Genomic DNA, 13,633 nt, shown 5'->3' on the forward strand with positions numbered 1-13,633 from the left:
AACCGATGAACGCGTTCGTTAAAACGAACGGTTCGGTGAACGCTCGCGAAATAAGAAAACCGAAAAAAAATCGATCTAGGGTTTTTTTTTAAACAAAAGGTTTTTTTTTCAGAAAACCGGTCAACACGAGACGACCGGCGGCAGTACCTCGGCGGCGGGCTCCGGCGGGTGGGGCTCGGGCGCGAGGGGCGACGGGGCTCGGGGGGTGCTCCGGCGGGCGGGGGCGGCGGCTCCGGCGACTCCCGGCGGCGGCGGCGAGGCGAAAAGGCGGCGGCGGCGAGGCTAGATGCGGGCGGCGGCGGCGTGCTCCTCCGGCGGTGGTGGCGAGGAAAACGGAGGGGGGGGGGATATATATATATGGAGGGAGGTGCGGGCGGCTTGGGGGAAGGGCAAACCCGAGGCGGCGGCGGCTCCCGTGGCGAGCTCGGACTCCGGCGGCGGCGGGCGTGCGGGAAGAGGAGAGGCGACGGGGCGGGCCGTCGGCTGGGCTCGGCCCAGTCGGCGCGGGCGCGTTTTTTTTAAAATAAGTTCCGCGGAAAATATTGCGTAGAAAAAATAAATAAAAATCGGAAAAATATGAAATAAATTTTCCCCGTCTAGTTAGAAAATCTAGAATAGGGTGAACATTTTTAAAATCAAAAATAAATATTTTGAAAACATGCATATTTTTAAATGCAATAAAAATTGCAAATAAAATCCAAATAAATTCCAAATAATGGTTTTAACATTTTTCCTCCAGTATTTCAATGTTTTGGATAAGTCATATTTTCTCCTCTCGTTTATTTAAAATGAAATATTTTTCCGGAGAGAAAAATAATTAAAAATCCCAATCCTCGGTTGAAAAATCAAATAAGAAATTCGAGAAAATCCCCAACTCTCTCCGAGGGTCCTTGAGTTGCTTAGGATTTATCGAGGATTTTGTCAAAATGCAACAAAACATGATATGCAGATGATGATCTATGTATAACATTCCAAATTGAAAATTTGGGATGTTACAAAATACATGAATCCAAAAAAAAATGCTCAGGAAAAGATAACGAATCAAAATCAAGAAAACGAGGCTTTCATAGGCCGCCAAGCCTAAAGCTCCAAGGCTTTCATGAGCCGCCAAGCCACTGAGTTAACCTTTTACACTTTGTGAATCCGGCCTCACATGACCGCCGTTTTAACCTTGACAAGTTCAGGGTCTATGTAAGATTGACTGTCAAGAGTTCGGCTTGTCATTCCGGGATTACCCGGGCGGAGTGGCAGTTTCTACAAAGCAGGAGAACCCGGAAGGTTTCGGTGAATACACCTGGTGTTCCAAGTCAGCTCACGAGAGTAGTAACGCTATGTTCTCTTTGGTGAATACACCTATGTTTGAACAGGAAGCCCCCACGTGCTTTAGGGCATATAAGCCAGACCAAGAGGGATATTCACAACTATGCTCAATGAGCAGGAAGCCCCCAAATGGCTTGTGGCATTGAGCCGATCAAGAGGGATATTCACAGCTATGCTTCAAATATGAGCAGGAAGCCCCCAAGTGACCATAAATGTGGCATTGAGCCGATCAAGAGGGATATTCACAGCCATGCTTGAAATATGAGCAGGAAGCCCCAAGTGACCATAAATGTGGCATTGAGCCGATCAAGAGGGATATTCACAACTATGCTTCAAATATGAGCAGGAAGCCCCCAAGTGACCATAAGTGTGGCATTGAACCGATCAAGAGGGATATTCACAGCTATGCTTCAAATATGAGCAGGAAGCCCCCAAGTGACCATAAGTGTGGCATTGAGCCAATAAAGAGGGATATTCACAGCTATGCTTCAAATATGAGCAGGAAGCCCCCAAGTGACCATAAGTGTGGCATTGAGCCGATCAAGAGGGATATTCACAGCTATGCTTCAAATATGAGCAGGAAGCCCCCAGGTGACCATAAGTGTGGCATTGAGCCGATCAAAAGGGATATTCACAGCTATGCTTCAAATATGAGCAGGAAGCCCCCAAGTGACCATAATAAGATGAGCCCATAAGGCAGGATACCCATGTTTGAACCGCGCATCATGGCAGCAAGTTCTCTTTGGCAACCTTTAACTTTTTTGAGAACTCAAACTTCGCGAGAGACAAATTCTTCTTGAGCCGGAATTTTGAACCGGGTATTGAGAGCTTCAGAGCTTTGTGGGAAACAGATTTCCCTTGAGCCGGATTTTAAACCGGAATCCTTCATTTTAAGCCGACAATTTCTGGCGGCCTTTAAATTGTCATCAATATGGCAGTATTCTCCGGGACCAGGTTATCTTTTCTCCAATGACCCGGAGTTCTTGAATCTGCTCAAACGGAGGGAAAGTGGCGAGTAGATAACCTCACAATACTTGTAATATACTCCTGGTATGAGTCATTCAACAACTCAGTGACATAACGGTCACCTTTGCAGTAGACAAACTGTCATGCATATGAAAATATATAGACCAAAGCAATTGTTGTTTGACAAAAACAATATGTGCTAATAAAATAGACTTTAGATGGATATCACCTGATATGTTTTATCAAGAAGTATCGGCTGTAGGGTTGCAGCAACAACGATAGAGGTGGCGGCTTAAAGCACTGCACCGCGCGGCTCAGAAGGGATCCTCCGGGTCATGCTGATTTTTTTAAACACCTGGCCACTTGAACTTTCTTTCAACCGGTCTCCTCTTATCTCTTTCTTTTAGGAATCGGGCGGCTCAGCAGCTCGAGGAAAACCACGGCACATCAAGGCAGCAGGAATGGCCTGAAGGAGGCGGCGACTTGAGGCCACTGTAGGCCGGCGGAGAAGCAAATGCGGCTGAGGTGAAGCAGGCTAGGCGGCCCGTGGACGGCGGTTTGAAGCAAACGCGGTCGGCGGGGGCGGCGGAAGTCCGCACCGGGTCAATGGAGCGGCTCCAAAGCAAGGCGGCTCACCCGTGGCAGATCGAGGCGGCTCGAGGTGGCCCCCGGCAACGCAGACGAGGGTGGCCTACCATAGTAGAGGTAGCGACTCCAGGCGGCTCAGTCGGGGCGCGACGACGGAGGCAACTCGAAGCGGTGACTCAGCAGTAGTATAGGCCGGCTCTGAGCTCCGGACCACGACAGAGGTGGGAATCGCAATGGCGGCTCAGCCACGACGGAAACGAATTGAGGTCTGGCACGGGGGCATCGCGAGGCGATGAGGCCGGAGAAGAAAGGCCACAATGGTGGCTCTTTAAGCAGACGGACGGCGGCGACTTAGCTCCGGCCGTGATAGCAGGCGGCTCGAAGTGCAGAGACTGCAGAAACTCGGGGAGGCCACGGACGGCTCGCGGCTTGGAGTCACAGCAGAGGGCCGGCCCGAGGCCATGGCGATTGGTAGCGGTGGCTCAGCCGCGGTGACTTGACCATGGCGGCTCAATGGAGCAGGGGGCGGCTCAGCGCGACAACGAAGGCGGCTCATGAAGGCGACTTGCCAGGCGGCCAGTGAGGCGGAGCTTCGGCCATGGCTGCTGCCGTGAAGATCTTGAGGCGCCGGCGATTTGAGGGCGGCTCGAGACTGCTGGGCGTTGGCAACGGTGACTTGTGGTGCGTTAGCAATGGGTGGAAGCGGCTTGGGACAGCCACGGCGTCCCTGCAGCAGAAGAGCGAGGCGCAGGTGCGGCTCGGTGTTGACCCGCCGCAGGAGAGGCGACTCACCGGCAGCTCGCGCGCTGCGGGTGACTCGGCAACGAAGCAGAGTCCGGGTCATCGTCGAGTCAATGAAGGCGGCTTGGCGTCGTTTTGTAGAGATGTGGAAACTGCGGTGGCAACTGAAGCGTACAGCGAGTCACAGCAGCGCGAAGTGGAAGTTCGTGGCCACTGGAGAGACGGCGGCGGCTTGCCCGTAGCGACTTCCGGCAGGGCGACCCGGTGCGGCCGTCGAGGCCGCAGCGAAATGGCGACTTGAGCGAGCAAGGCCGAAGCAGATACTAAGACCAAGGCGGCTCGGGGCCACGGCCAGTCGCAGCAGAAGCAAAGGCCGACGAACGGATGCGCGGCAGCTTGGAGACGGCGTCTTAGCGCCGGGACGACTCAGGCGGTAGATCAAAGAACCCCCCGGCAAGGAGAGGCAAGGTGGCAGGCAGCCAACGAGGCGCCGGCGTCTTGACGAAATCTGCCACAGCGGCGGCTCAGAGATGCACCGGCGGCTAACGGCTCGAAACAGAGCTACGACCGTAGTGGCGGCTCAGTGCTCCGGCGGGGGCGGCTCTCAGGCGGCGGTTCTCAGGTGGCGACTCAGTGCTCCGGAACGCACGTACTAGTTAGTATCCTTTTCCAGGGTAGTAGTTTGACACTAACAGGGACCGCTGAGAGGCACAGGCGGCTCAGAGAACTCCAGTGAGGGCGCGAGCAGAGGACCGCGACAGCTGTTTAGAGGTGTTTGAACAGAGGTGGATCTAAGGGGCGACTCTCAGGGCGGCGGCTCCCGGCAGAGGGCCGCAGCAAGAACAGCAGACCGAAGCGGCAACGGGGCTACTCAGAGGTGGCTGTTAGCGACTCACCAACCGCGGCGGCGCTCGAGCAAGAACGGCTCGGAGCAGACAAACAGAGCACTTCAACTCGCATTTGGAGGCTCATGCAAACAGAGCACTTTTCAACTAGCACATCATGATGACCAGGTTTGTTTGAGCAGACAAATCGGCTATTGATCTCCTCGGGACTTTGTGACGCCTGGATAATTAAGCTACAGTAATCCTCTGTTAATGATGCCATGTCACCACTGTTACTCTTGCTAAACCCACTTGTTTCAAACACAGGTCAAATTCAAATTCCAAAAACAAGTCAAATTCTTATTTCTTCGAACTGTCAAGTAAAAATGTTCGGTGGGTTGAAAATATTCGCTAACTAATTTTCATGAATGATTCAACATCATTTGAGATAGTTAATTTCCCTTGGAAATTAAAACAGTTCCAAATCAGCCTTTTCTTATACTTTTCCATTTGTGAAAAATCCAAATCAATTCAAACTCCTCCAAAACTTTTTGTGGTAGTGCCAAATATTGTAATGTATCTATGTGGCCAAGTTCCACATTTTTACAAAGACCAATTAACATCTCAAAATATTGCAAACAGATTCTGCAATCAGTGTAAAAATAAAATAAAAGGGAAAGGCCTAACTACTATGTGGCTCTAGTGCCATTGTGCACTTTGGCCCGTCTAACAACATTGGGCAGCCCACCTCCACCTCATCCCCAACCTCGCTACTGGAGGCGGGGGGATCGTGGCGGCCATCCCATGGCGCCCCTGGTCCCGTGGCGGCCATCCCCGCTCTCTCCCTGTGGATAAGAGGACGCCCCTCCTCCCTCCTCCCTCCCTTGATGAACCCTAGCGCCCCCATCTCCTCTCCCTCGCTCTCTCTCGATAAAATCGCCCGAGTAGCCGCCATGGCCATCGTTGTCGTCGCGGCCACTGGCCTCCCCGCGGCCGGAGCTCGTGTCCAGGAGGACCTCCGGCATCGTCTCCTTCGCCACGTGCACCGGTTCGAGCTAGGACCACTCCAAGCCTCGCCATCGAGCTCTTCTCTGCCGTGGACGTCACCATCTCGCCGTCGATTCGCCTCTCCGACACCACTCCAACCGCCCCGAGCTCTCCACCGCCCTCCTCCCAGTGAGCCGCGTTCCCCTCTCCTTTCCCCCATCGATTCCACCGTTGATTGGCGCCGTATCGCTCGCGCCCGAAGCTCACGGCGACCTCGTACTCACCGCGCCCGCGCTCGCTAGGCTTCCCGCTCACCAAGCGTCGTTCGCGCGCTTGCGGGCCTCCTGACGCGCGCCCCGCGCCCTGGCTGCGCGCTCGCGCCCCCCGCCCACACAGGCCGCAACCACTATCGCCGTTGCCGCTGCTGTCCCACGCCGCCTAGAACCCGTGCTCCTGCGCGCCACCGAGCCCGCCTCCAGCCGCCCTGCCTGCGTCGCTCGCTTGGCCGCGCCCGGCCGCGTCGGAGGCCGCGCCCGGCCGAGCTGGGGCCGTGCCGGCGGCCGCTTCCCGCATCGGCTCCACCCGACCGCGCCCTCGCCCCGCCGCCTCCCGCTTCGCCCGGCGCCTCCCCACCAGGCCCGCTCGCGCGTGGCCGCGCGCGCCCGCGTCGCCGGTAGCCCCCTGCCGGCTCCCGCGCCCCACCTCCCTGCCTCCGCCGGGCCCCTGCGCCTGCTCCTGCCTGCCGCCTCCTGCTGCACAAGGTCGTCGGCGCCCTCCGCGCGAGCGTACAACCCAACCACAGAGATCGTTTGACTCTCGGGATATGAGGCTGGTCCTTGTTTAATTAGCTCTAGCTAATTTTGCTTAATAGAAGATGACAAGTGGGCCACCCGTGTTGATTATCTTTTATTTATTGGCTTAATAAAAATAGTGTCTATGACAAGTGGCCCCATCGCTTAATCAGTCTATTAAAACTTTTCTATCTGAACATGAGCCTATGACATGCGGGGCCCCCTTGTTAGTTGACCCAGTCAACAGTCAAACTAGTTGACTGCTGACTGGACATTGACTTGGTCAATTGGAACCCCTGGCCCCGCTGTCATACACATGGCTAGCCCCCGGGCTGGTGTGAAAAGTATTCTGTTATCTAGTATTAGAGTAAATAGATAAAAGGAATTTCAGGAAATGGTTTAATCTTTGAAAAATAATAGAAATTAAACCGTAACTCGGATGAAAATGTTTTCTACAAGAAAATTGCTCAGAACGACGAGACGAATCCGAATACACAGTCCATTCGTTTGTCACGCGTCTCAAGCATAGCGAACCTGCAACCGTCCCCCTCCGGTTTGTTTGTCCGAAAATGCCAAACTTCGGGAAAGCATTCCCGGATGTTATCCCCCTTCGCTGGTAGCGTGTAGCGCCGCGTTAGAACACGTCTAGCTCTGCCTGTTGTCCTGTTATGCTCTTGCTTGCTATATATTTACTGTTTCTTCCCCCTCTTCTCTCCGGTAGACCCCGAGACCGATGCTGCCCCTGTGATCGACTACGTCGACGACGACCTCTCCTTGCCAGAGCAACCAGGCAAGCCCCCCCTTTGATCATCCCGATATCGCCCATTCCATTCTCTCATGCTTGCATTAGATTTTGCTACTGTTATTGTTTGCTCCTATTATGATGCATAGCCTGCTTTTGTAACCTGCTCATTGTACCTTACGTGCTTATCCTAAACTGCTTAGTATAGGTTGGTTAGTGATCCATTAGTGACCCCCACCTTGTCCCGGTTGCCCCTGCTTCATCATCGAAGACCCGATCAACGGAATCGAAGACCAGGCCCCGGCACTGCACATCACTTTCCCCTTAGTTGCTCGACACTACTGGGTTACCATCGAGTGCCGAGGGTGAGACCTCTTCAGCACTTCTGATGTTAACCCTGTAGTGTAGCTATTCGGTCGTGGTCATCGAGGGTGATTTCCTCCTTAACCACTTCCGATACGACTCTGTCGTGCAACCCCTCAAGTGTGAACCTCGGGGGTGGTTCCTCTTACGTTCACCTTGATGATTACACTGAGTGGAATTCACCGGGGGTGATTCCTCGAGTTTTCCCCTTGATGTTTGGACACACGGATACCTGGACTTTACAACTGTTACTTGGAAGGGCGGGTCAACCCTGAGGGGTACCCGCGAGTGATGTGGAGATGGGTTGACCTGGAGGGTGCCCGCGAGATAATTACAAGGCTTGGCCGGGCATTCCTAGCCCTTGCCGCAAGTCCTCGAGACGGGGCAACATGGTCACATCTTTCGTGAGTCTCTGCTTGTTACCGCGTGCTCCTAATCCACTATTTGGATATTTGATCCTAAGGGGCCTCTGGCCTGATAGCACTAACCATCACGTGGGCATAGTATGGGCGTTCTGCGTCTTATGCATCAGCCGAAGCTTAATAGACGTCAGCGACTGAGCGGCGTGCGCCGGGTTGGACTGGTAAGCACCTGCCTTTTTAAAGGAGGTAGCTAGGTCTGCTCACCGGCCGCGTACGCAACGTGCAGGAGTTCCCGGGGAGATGGCACATGACCCCTGGGGGCATAGGTTTAGTCCGGCGTGCTGACCTCTCTATTAAGCCTAGGTCGGGTTGCGGCATATTGTTTAGCCGAGGTCGGGCATGACCCAGGAAAGTGTGTCCGGCCGGAGTTAATCGAGCGTGGTGGGTAAGTTGGTGCACCCCTGCAGGGAAGAAAACATCTATCGATAGCCTGTCCTACGGTAACGGACACTTGGAGTTGTATCCCGATCGATACAACTAGAACTGGATACTTGAGATGAGACATGGATATGAGAAATGGATAGTATGGCTCTGGGATTGCTTTCTCGCAGGGAGTCGAGAAAGGATCTCTGGCCGAGGTTGATAACACTACTACTACTTTACTTTATGCTACTCTACTCCCTCCTGTTGCTGCAAGATGGTGGTTTCTAGAAGATGCTAGTGTTTGATAGGACTAGCTTCTCCCCCTCTTATTCTGGCATTTCTGCAGCCCAGTCCACATATACAGCCTTCCTTTGATAATGTTGCATATGTAGTGTAGATCCTTGCTTGAGAGTACTTTGGATGAGTACTCACGGTTGCTTTGCTCCCCCTTTTCCCCCTTTCTTCTTCTTTCCGGTTGATGCAACCAGATGTCGGAGCCAAGGAGCCAGATGCCACCGCCGATGCCTGCTACTACGTGGAGACCGCCGACGACCAGGAGTAGTTAGGAGGCTCCCAGGCAGGAGGCCTTGCCTTTTCGATCATCGTTGCTTTTGTGCTAGCCTTCTTAAGGCAAACTTGTCTAACTCATGTCTATACTCAGATATTGTTGCTTCCGCTGACTCTTGTGTATTCGAGCCCTCGAGGCCCCTGGCTTGTAATATAAAGCTTGTATTATTTTAATTTGTGTCTAGAGTTGTGTTGTGATATCTCCCCGTGAATCCTTGATCTTGATCGTACACATTTGTGTGTATGATTAGTGTACAATTGAATCGAGGGCGTCACAGACTTGAAGTAAACAACTGTGGTTTGACGGATGTGAGCATATCTCTTCCTTTGATCCAACATGGAGGCGACACACAATTGACAACGGGAACTCAGCGGCTGACTCCATCCTCGGCGACTCACAATTGACTTGTATGTGCATGTAAAAACATCCCTTGAACCAGTCTCGTGCGGCTGTCCTTGTCTCGGACTCGGTGTTGCATAGACGATGGAAATCCTACCGATGGTCTCGGCTATTTTTTGGTAGCGGCGGCAGAACACACCGTAACCCTAATTTCTCTTTTTTGACTTAAATCTCACGGATTGTAAAATCTGAACCAATGACCTCGAGGCTGATGCATATCCTTCCGAGCTAAGTCTTTCTCATCCGGAGAATTGTGAACTCCTCGATCCCTGAGAGAGATCCCTCTAAGAACTCAACACCACCGTGCGCAGGCCCCACGGTGGGCGCCAACTATCGTGGATTTGTCACGGCAGATGTCCTAGTGTGAGGACTTAGTCGTGAGGCCAACGCATCTATGTGGTAGCTTGAGAGGGGTTGATCGGAATCGAGAGACACAACACAGGACAAGGGTTTAGACAGCTTCGGGCCTCGGGAAACATCATCCTGTAACAACCCTACATGTTATTTGTGGCTAGGTCTTATTATCATCACGAGGGAGTTGCCGTATCTCCGGCTCTCCTAGTTATGTCTAGTCTTAATGATTATTCAACCTGTCCCTCTTGGTGTGCCCTGCCCCTCCTTATATAATTTGAAGGGGCGGGTTACATGTAGAGTCCAACTCGGATTAAGACATAAACTATTCTGGCTTCTCTCCATGGGCTTCTCACCATGGGCTTCTTAACGTCTTGGACTTCTTAACTGCTGGCTTACAATATGGCTTACGATCTGGCTTACGATCTGGCTAACAATCTGTCGGCTTACGATCTGGCTTACAATCTGCCGGCTTACAATCTGGCTTACAATCTGCCAGCTTACAAACTGCCGGCTTACAATCTGGCTTACAATCTGCCGGCTTACAAACTGTCAGGTCACCAATGAAACACCAAGTCCTAGCCGGGTCATATCTTCGGCCGGGTCATACCACGGGGTATATCCCTGACAACTTTGGTACCATCGAGTTGGTATAATCGGTCTCACCGAAAAGCCTAACGGTCAAGTCTTTTACACTAGTCGGTCTCACCGAGATTCTCATGTAAGTGCCACCGAGTTTGGTGCTGCCTATTTATACCCCTCGGCCACCACTTACTCTTTAAGAGAGCCATCAGAATGAAACACAACTTTCACCATTCATTTTTTGAGAGAGAACTACCTACTCATGTGTTGAGATCAAGAGATTCCATTCCTACCATTTGAACCTTGATTTCTAGCCTCTTCAAGTTGCTTTCCACTCCAATCCTTCTCCTACATAAGCCAAATTTGTGAGATAGAGATTGAGTGTTGAGGAGACTACCATTTGAAGCACAAGAGAAAGGAGTTCATCACCAAAACAACACCTATTACCTTTTGGAGAGTGGTGTCTCCTAGATTGGTTATGTGTCACTTGGGAGCCTCCAAGATGTGGAGTTGAACCAAGGAGTTTGTAAGGGCAAGGAGATCGCCTACTTCGTGAAGATCTACCCTAGTGATGCTAGTCTTTCGTGGACGAAAGCCATGGTGGAATAGACAAGTTTGCTTCTTCGTGGACCCTTTGTGGGTGGAGCCCTCCGTGGACTCGCACAACCGTTACCCTCTGTGGGTTCAAGTCTCCATCAACGTGGACGTATGATAGCACCACCTATCAGAACCACGCCAAAAATCATCGTGTCTTCATTGCGGTTAAAATCTCCAATCCCCTCCTTCACTTACATGTGCAATGTTTTACTTTCTGCTGATATACTCTTAGATTTGCATGTGTGGGGTGATACTAGACTTGGTAGAATTGCTAAAATCTTCCCACAACTAAAATAGGGAAAATGATAGATTTTTATTTGGTCAAGTAGTCTAATCACCCCCTCTAGACATACTTTCGATCCTACAAGTGGTATCAGAGCTTTGGTCTCCATTGCATTGGTTTCACAACCTAGGAGAGTATGGCATCTATTGAGGGAAACTACCACCATAGAGGTCCATATTTTGATGGTACAAACTTTGCTAGTTGGAAGCATAAGACGAAAATGCATATTCTTGGTCATAATCCCGCCGTTTGGGTTGTTCTTCATGTTGGCTTGCAAGGTGAATTCTTTGAAGATGGTAGAGAACCGGATCGTGAAGCAACCATGGAAGAATTGAAGATGTTGCAATACAACGCTCAAGCGTGTGACATTATCTTCAATGGTTTGTGCCTCGAGGAGTTCAACAAGATTATCCGCCTCGAGAATGCAAAGGAAATTTGGGATACTTTGGTTGATATGCACAAAGCGAGTTGGATGTGCTCCAAAGTCAACTTGACAAGTTTAAGATGAAGGATGGTGAAGGAGTTGCTGAAATGTACTCTATGCTTGCTCTCATCACAAATGAGATTGCCGGCTTAGGAAGTGAAGAGATGACCAACAAATTCATCATCAAGAAGATCCTTAGAGCCTTGGATGGAAAATATGATACCGTGTGAACATTGATCCAAATGATGCCCAATTACAAAGATCTCATGCCCACATAAGTCATTGGAAGGATTGTTGCTCATGAGATGTCACTCAAGGACAAAGAGGAACTCCACAACAAGTCAAGTGGTGCATACAAAGCTTTAAGTGATGCTCCTACAACTTCAAGTGAAAAGCAAGTATCCAATGAAGAGATAAGCCTAATGGTGAAGAACTTCAACAAATTCTACAAGAATATAAGCAAAGAGAGAAGCTCCAACTCAAGGCACTATGAGCAAAGATCATCAAGTCGTGACCATAATTGCTACAATTGTGGAAGACCCGGACACTACTCCAATGAGTGTACGACACCGCACAAATAAAGAGAAGACTCACCTAGAAGGAAGAGTAGAAGAGATGAATCACCTCATAGAGAGAGGGTGAGTAGAGATGATCGCTATGAACAAAGACCTTCTCGAAGAAACAGTTGGGGAATGCGGTAATTAAAAAAATTCCTACGAACACGCAAGATCTATCTAGGTGATGCATAGCAACAAGCGGAGAAAGTGTGTCCACGTACCCTCGTAGACCGAAAGCGGAAGCGTTTAGTAACGCAGTTGATGTAGTTGAACGTCTTCGCGATCCAACCGATCAAGTACCAAACGCATAGCACCTCCGCGATCTGCACACGTACAGCTCGGTGACATCCCTCGAACACTTGATCCAGCTGAGGCCGAGGGAGAGTTTCGTCAGCACGATGGCGTGGTGACGGTGATGATGAAGTTACCGACGTAGGGCTTCGTCTAAGCACTACGACAATATGACCGAGATGAAAATCTGTGGAGGGGGACACCGCACACGGCTAAGAAATCAACTTGTGTGTCTTTGGGGTGCCCCCTCCCACGTATATAAAGGAGGGGGGAAGAGGAGGACGACCCTAGAGGGGGCGCACCAAAAGGGGGAGTCCTACTTGGACTCCTGGTCCAAGTAGGATTCGGCCCCCCTTTCCTATTCCAACTAGGAGAAGGAAGGGAAGGAGGAAGAGGGGAGAAGGAAGGAGGGGGGCGGCGCCCCCTCCTAGTCCAATTCGGACCAGCCCATGGGGGGAGGCACGGCCACCCCTTGAGGCCCTTCTCTTCTTTCCCGTATGGCTCATTAAGGCCCACTACTTCCCCCGGCGAATTCCCGTAACTCTCCGGTACTCCGAAAAATACCCGAATCACTCGGAACCTTTCCGATGTCCGAATATAGCCTTCCAATATATCGATCTTTACCTCTCGACCATTTCGAGACTCCTCGTCATATCCGTGATCTCATCCGGGACTCCGAACAAACTTCGGTCATCAAATCACATAACTCATAATATAAATCGTCATCGAATGTTAAGCGTGCGGAACCTACGGGTTCGAGAACTATGTAGACATGACCGAGACACATGTTCGGTCAATAACCAATAGCGGAACCTGGATGCTCATATTGGCTCCTACATATTCTACGAAGATCTTTATCGGTCAAACCGCATAACAACATACGTTGTTCCCTTTGTCATCGGTATGTTACTTGCCCGAGATTCGATCGTCGGTATCATCATACCTAGTTCAATCTCGTTACAGGCAAGTCTCTTTACTCATTATGTAATGCATCATCCCACAACTAACTCATTAGTCACATTGCTTGCATGGCTTATAGTGATGTGCATTACCGAGAGGGCCCAGAGATACCTCTCCGATACACGAAGTGACAAATTCTAATCTTGATCTATGCCAACTCAACAAACACCTTCGGAGACACCTGTAGAGCATCTTTATAATCACCCAGTTACGTTGTGACGTTTGATAGCACACAAGGTGTTCCTTCCGTATTCGGGAGTTGCATAATCTCATAGTCAGAGGAACATGTATAAGTCATGAAGAAAGCAATAGCAATAAAACTAAACGATCATTATGCCAAGCTAACGGATGGGTCTTGTCCATCACATCATTCTCCTAATGATGTGATCTCATTCATCAAATGACAACACATGTCTATGGTCAGGAAACATGACCATCTTTGATAAACAAGCTAGTCAAGTAGAGGCATACTATGGATACTCTGTTTTGTCTATGTATTCACACATGTACTAAG

General features: G+C 50.8%; 1 long non-coding RNA gene across 1 annotated transcript; it reads left to right on the top strand.

The window, feature by feature from the left end:
- Window positions 1-5,271: 5,271 nt before the first annotated feature.
- On the top strand, window positions 5,272-8,874 carry LOC141021314 (uncharacterized). The gene is made up of 3 exons (XR_012182095.1): window positions 5,272-5,615; window positions 6,939-7,007; window positions 8,596-8,874. It is a non-coding gene; the product is annotated as an uncharacterized lncRNA (long non-coding RNA).
- The last annotated feature ends 4,759 nt before the right edge of the window (window positions 8,875-13,633 follow it).

This window comes from Aegilops tauschii, chromosome 1 (assembly GCF_002575655.3).
Source record: "Aegilops tauschii subsp. strangulata cultivar AL8/78 chromosome 1, Aet v6.0, whole genome shotgun sequence".
Lineage (NCBI taxonomy): Eukaryota > Viridiplantae > Streptophyta > Magnoliopsida > Poales > Poaceae > Aegilops > Aegilops tauschii.